At 41.4% G+C, this 6000-nt stretch overlaps 1 long non-coding RNA gene across 3 annotated transcripts in view; it reads right to left on the bottom strand.

Annotated features, from left to right (window-relative positions):
• The window catches only part of LOC130595737 (uncharacterized), a 29033-nt gene that overhangs the window by 7382 nt on the left and 15651 nt on the right, over positions 1 to 6000 (bottom strand). For all 3 annotated transcript variants that reach the window (XR_008971376.1, XR_008971375.1, XR_008971377.1), the window contains 3 exons: positions 5368 to 5552; positions 2435 to 2746; positions 1626 to 1733 (listed from right to left, as the gene is read on the bottom strand). This is a non-coding gene — a long non-coding RNA (uncharacterized LOC130595737). The remainder of the gene's footprint in view (positions 1 to 1625; positions 1734 to 2434; positions 2747 to 5367; positions 5553 to 6000) is intronic.

Here is a 6000-nt window from a genome sequence, read left to right as displayed (position 1 = left end):
TAACTACGATCCTGCATCATGCATTTTTAGTGCATGTATGCCACATTATTACCCACTGAATACAAAAGACAGGTCACAGGTAGAAGATGGATCAGTTCAAACCAGTTCATGTTAGTAATTTTCTTCTGCTGCTTCTTTTATTGCTACAGTCTTAATGTTGCTTGAACACACACTTCTAATGCATTAATTGCTAAGAAGATCTCTGTAAGGGACTCTAGTTACTACTGTATCTTTTGAGTAAATCATTAGGGGGAATGCTCTGGCACATTATCTGCAGCTGTGCTCTTCAGCAACTGTTCTTGGTATGGAAAAAATCCCCAGCATATCTCAGAAAAATTGCTTTGCATTTCAAGCTAGGAAATCTCTCTACATTCCATCTGACTTATGGATTGTGAAAAGCTACTGTAGTGAAAAACAAATCGGTGGATACATATCACATCGAAGCTTTATATGATATATCACTCAGCATGGAGCCTGGTTTGATTTACTTTGCACCCAAGCAAAAGAAACTGAAACAAAAATAGTGCTTATCCACTCCTTGTATTTATTCCCTGCAATATCCTGCCATCCTTTGGAAGGTAAAGCATGTCATGAAGTCTCTGCAGGTTTGCATTCAATAACTGCTAAAGCCTTGCTGTCGAGGTAGATGGTACATGGCAGCACAGACAGAACTAAATGTCTCATTTCTTAATTCATAACCAATTCAGAGATGTTCCTGTCTTGCAGAAGAGACCAGGGAGCAAAGTGGGAGAATAGCCTCTCCCTATACACTAACTCCTGCTCTGGTTTGAAGACACCAAGGACCTGCTGTGATTCAGTTTGGAGTATAACAAGGACTACAGTACTAGGCAAATGAGTCATTGTCTCTGACACCTGGGAGCTGTCACGGTTCCCATGGTAAAATGGGTAACATGGTAAAATGTTAAGAGAATATTTAAAATTATGCAAATGAATGTTTTCATACAGTATATTTGGCTGAATTCCTGGCCTGCATTATTTTCCTGGGTTGGATACCTCCATTTCCAGCAGATACTCAGTCCTTAAAAAGGGCTTTATTTTATTCTATTTATTGTTCTGCTATCCATTATTCTAAAGAGATGTAATGGATCAGCCCAGATACATTTCATGTTGTGAGGAAAGGGAAGGAAATGGCTTGAAAACCACCTACTGTTCATCACTGAGCTGATATTTGTGGAGATGCAAACTTACTCCCCAGCATTTTTACCCTGTGATTTGGATTCCACAGGGCAACAATCAGCTTCAAAAATCTCATCATGACACTGTTTTCAAAGTCAAATAAGGAGCGTCAGTGAGAACACACCAGCCCCCAAAAGTGGCTCCCCTCCAGCTTCATAACCCCAATTTATTTCTGACATTGCACCATAAAACTGAAATGATTAATCTATAATAGATTATCTCACAAATCTGCTACAGAAGAACAGAGGATGTGATTTCCTCAGGATTTGGCACATTGGCAATGACATGTCACGGCAAAGGGTTTAATGAATACTGTACCACAGAAAAACAAAATGGGAAGAAGCTTGGACTACTGGAGAGGGAATTCCATGCATTGTGAGGGAACCCACCTTCCAACAGTCACATTGACCACTGACCGCTTGACTTACCAGTAATATTTGAGCTAGTATTTTCCATCAGGTTTCCAGAAAGACTTCCCCAAGCTTAGACATTCAACACAGCCTGCCTTGAGCTTGCATTTCAGAAGTGCTAAGTACCTATAAAACAGAAATAGAGGTGCTTACTCCACCTTTGCGGTTGCACTGTGGGGTCACAGGACGCGTGTTACAGAAGTGCAAAGTGTAGTTATTTGTGAGGAGTGTTGAATGCCTGGGGGAAACACAAGCAGCTGGATGGCTACACACTGTACTTGTGCGACTGAGTGCTTGCCTTCATTTCGGAGAGTAAAAGATGTTTGTGTGGAGCTGGCTGCATAATTTACTGTGAAACATTTACCATGGATAAATTTCAGCCTATGGAATCCAGTTAAAAAGGGCAAGCATATTTTTTCTGGGACATGAATACCTCTTACACCAAACTCAGAAGCCAAAAGTATCAAACCAAAAGCAGAGTAATGTCTAAGTTGACAGGCAGCGTTTTCTGGGGACACTGAAAACATGTTTGCCAGTTAAAAGAAGTTGTTATTGCCCTTTTCTCTCATTTTAAAAATTGCTGAGGAACACTAGAAACTTGAGAAAAAAATTCTCTCTCTCCTATCTGACCTTGGCCAAATACATGAGGGTGGGACACTGCTAATGGAAGGCAAAGGAGCATGGTTGGACTGCTACTGCCTTTCAATGACACCTTCCTGCTGTGAAATCTACAACTGTCTTTTTTGCAGTATCTCACTATTTACTAAGTAGCCTGTGATAAATATGGTGCTCTAACCTCTATTTCCACTATCTTCAGGGAAATTTACCTGCCAGTCCAGGCTGTCCTTCTTGGCATCAGAAGTTGAACAAAGTTCTCCTTGTAGTAACGGAGTTTATTAGTCTGCAATGCCCCTTCCCTTAACCTCTTGGGACTTCTCTTTTGCTGGTGCTTTTGTCAGTCCTTGGCCTTCTGCATGGGGCCAGTGAAGGTCTCAGTCTCTAGACACTTAAGCCATAACCAAGACTAATACTTCATTTTGTGTGCACTATCAAGCAGTAGTTGTCTTTAAATTGGCGACTCAATGCAAAGGTGCAGGTCAATGGTATCTCTCATGGAAGCACAGGAGGATGGCAGCAGTCTGTAAAACAAAAACCTACAGATGGGCAGCATGTCACGAGGTGTCTGAAATGGCTCTGGGGAAAGGGAACTGCCCCATGAACCAGCACTGTTGATGGACAGCTGTGACAGACACCATTAAGACACCTGTATGCTGATATCTCCACAGCCCATCAAAAGGAGATCTTACTAATTTCATATTAGCTGGGTTTGGGGATGTCATATAAAAACCAGGTAAACCCAAACTCACAAAGACCCTGGTCTCAGTTGGCCTGAGAGCCTGTGTCCTGCTCTACCACTGCCACTTCAGGCTCAGGGGTGCATGGAAGTGGCAGCAACAGTCACCCTCTGCAACCCTGGGCCTGGGAGGACTTCAGCGGTCCTGGCAGGAAGGTGTAAAAGGTAAAGAAAAACAGTCCCTTTTCTAAGCAGTCTGAGATCATCAAGATATTTCCAGAGTCCACCTGAGGTGGAGTTTTTTTGTGAAAGCCAGTAATAATAGAAATAAAGTAGCTGGATGAACCATAATTTACCACCATGCAGATTTCTGAAAGGAAGAACCATAGATGCTGAGATGGCTGCACTTCATACAAAACAAACACTGTAACAGCAATAACAGGATGCAGCTGTAACAAACCTGACAAAGTTTATCAATAAACACTCATCCAATAATTATTAATCCAATTCTGATCTTCAGTTTCTCAAAGTGAGCTGGTTTTCTTTCCTTTAAAAGATTTTTTTAGTCTAAAGCAGTGTTAAAACATTATCCAAAAGCAATACACTGGTTTACTGTGGAACAGCCCATCTGTTATTACAAGAAAATTAGGACAGGAAAAAGAAACCTTACCCCATGAAATCATCCCTATAAGAACCTTTTAGAATCCCCCCCCCCCATCCCAACCTGAGTGCCGAAGGAAGTGGACAAGCGTTAACGAGCAGGAGTGCAGCCTTTGCCATATTCCTGCTGTAAAGCAGCAGAATTACACAATGGATGGGCATGAAAGAAGTTACAGATTTGCCACAGAGATCTGCTGCTTAGTGCCTAAAAATTTAGTTGAAGGGGCCTCTCAGTCTGTGTATGGAAATGAGTTAATAGCAGAAGCACTTCTGACCTGCGCAAAGACTTTTAGCATCATCTCAGCTCTTGGGGAAATTAGAACCTTTCCAAGGTAATAATTTTAGATTCTTGCATTTTAGTTATATTTTTTCTGCTTTTTTTTAGTTATATAATTTCTGCTTTGTCAAATGACTGGACAAAGCAGTGTTAAAAATTCAACTGCACTAATTACTAGCTGAACAGCATAAAAACCTCTGAATAAATGTCAGTTGAGGAGATAAGCTCTTATCTTAATCTAATGACTCCACAGACTTAATTTGTCAGGCCAGCCTAGTTGATGAAAAACAGGTTTCTATTCTCCAGTGTTAGCAGCCGCATCTTTCCAAATCTTTGAAGTTGGACAGCAATACCACCACTGTCATCCTGCAAAAATCTTGTGGCCAAGCCAATTTCATTCCTATTGTCCTCTTACACTAATTAAAGTTGTTTCACCCCCATTGGTCTGCAATAGGTGAAAATGAAGCCAATTTATTTTTAGATTTGTTACATTCTGGGATAATCGCTTCTCTTTTCCTCCACTCTCTACAATGTGTTAATACTTGCAGTGCTCTCTGGGTATCAGAAGGCCAGGCTTTTTAGCAAGGCTCCACAGACACCACAGTGCTACACCAGGACAATTCCTGCAGTGCAAAGCACACAGTTGTGTGCATTTATTTGTGTAGAGAAGAATTACTTTGAGCTCAGGCAACGAATTTGATCTTAAAGAGATGATTTTAGGTTTTGGAAGCTCTTTCCTAAAGGCGTAGTTGACATATTTAGAGCTAAATGCACCAAATGTTCATATTGTTTGAAGAAAGTGGATTAGCACGTAGAAATAAAGAAACTGGCTGCAGTCAGTGTTTCCAGTCCCCCAGTGTGCTCCTAGCCCTTCTGATGGGAACCTGGAAGGCCTATTATGCACAGTGCCTGCTTTCAAAGGATGCCATTTAGGCATGGTATTCTTTATCTCAATTCCACTACTTAAACAGGGCTATGCTTGGGTTTGAGGAGTTGCCTGGGAGGTAAACACTATTCTGATGACACAAGGTAAAAATTCTGAAGATTACAAGGTAAAAAAAACTTGAGGAAAATAACAGGGTTAAGGTGTGAACTACTGAGGCAAATCAGAGAGGCCAGGGTCAGTCCTGCACTCTGTTGACATTATTAACTTTATCGACATTAAATGTATCGAGCATCTTCTAGCATCCCGGCTATCACATCACTGCTTATGGCACTTTTGCTCTCAGTTGAGGGCTGTAATATGTTTTTTTTCCTTTTTATTCCACAGCTACCCAAAGGAGCAGAGTTTGCAGAGTAGTGCCATGTAAAGTGCTTGTGGTTCCAAAAGCAATCCAGAAGGACAGGGCTGCTGGATAAATTAGAGACAGATTTACACAGATATTTGAGCACCTCCGGATGCAGTTCTGTGCCTTCTTCAGATTTTTAAAGCTTCCTTGCTGCCACTGGGAGTTGGGAACACATGGGCTTTTGAAAATCCCAGATCCTGAAACATACTTAAGCACTGCAAGCTTGAGGCCTCATCCTACCAAAGCTTAAATTGTATCCATTGATCTCATCACGGAAGTGATGGTCCACTCCTGAACATGCCAAATTCATTTATGTTAGGGCTATGGCTTGAAATGGCTTTTTTTTTTTTTTTGTAAGAATTAATGGATCCTCGTTTCTCCTGCTCTGAGTCAGAGTTTAAATCTCCAGTCCATTCCCAACACAGCTGAAACAGAAAAGGAACACACTGGAGTGAAATTTTCAAAGTGACATTTGAATCCCCCCTCTCTGATGAAATCCCACCTATTGATCCAGTCAAATGACTACAGTCTCCACGGGTCCATTCCTGCAAAGCTTCCTTGACTGGCTTATTACTGCAATTCTTCAGGTGCACTGTGACCATCTTTCAATAGAGGATGGGTGCCAGGTAATCAAGTGGAAAAATGAAAACACCCAGAGATTAAATCCTAGTCCTGGTGAAAGCTATGGCAAAATTCCCATGGAAATCAGTGGCTACACGTATTTTAGGACATTATCTCAAGTCTGAATTACCATTTGAATACTGACTTCCTTGGAGGAAGACAAAGAATTTGCCTGAGCAGCCAAGGATCAGGGTAGGAAAGCTAAAGCCTTGATAGAATTACATCATGGATGTCAAGGACAACAAGTAAAGC

The sequence above is a fragment of the Pezoporus wallicus genome, unplaced genomic scaffold (genome assembly GCF_028554395.1).
Source record: "Pezoporus wallicus isolate ANWC-B61680 ecotype Strahan unplaced genomic scaffold, APGP_CSIRO_Pwel_v1 contig_8333, whole genome shotgun sequence".
Classification (NCBI taxonomy): Eukaryota; Metazoa; Chordata; class Aves; order Psittaciformes; family Psittacidae; genus Pezoporus; species Pezoporus wallicus.
Note: the sequence above shows the minus strand (reverse complement) of the source record. Positions and strands in the feature narration are given on the sequence as shown.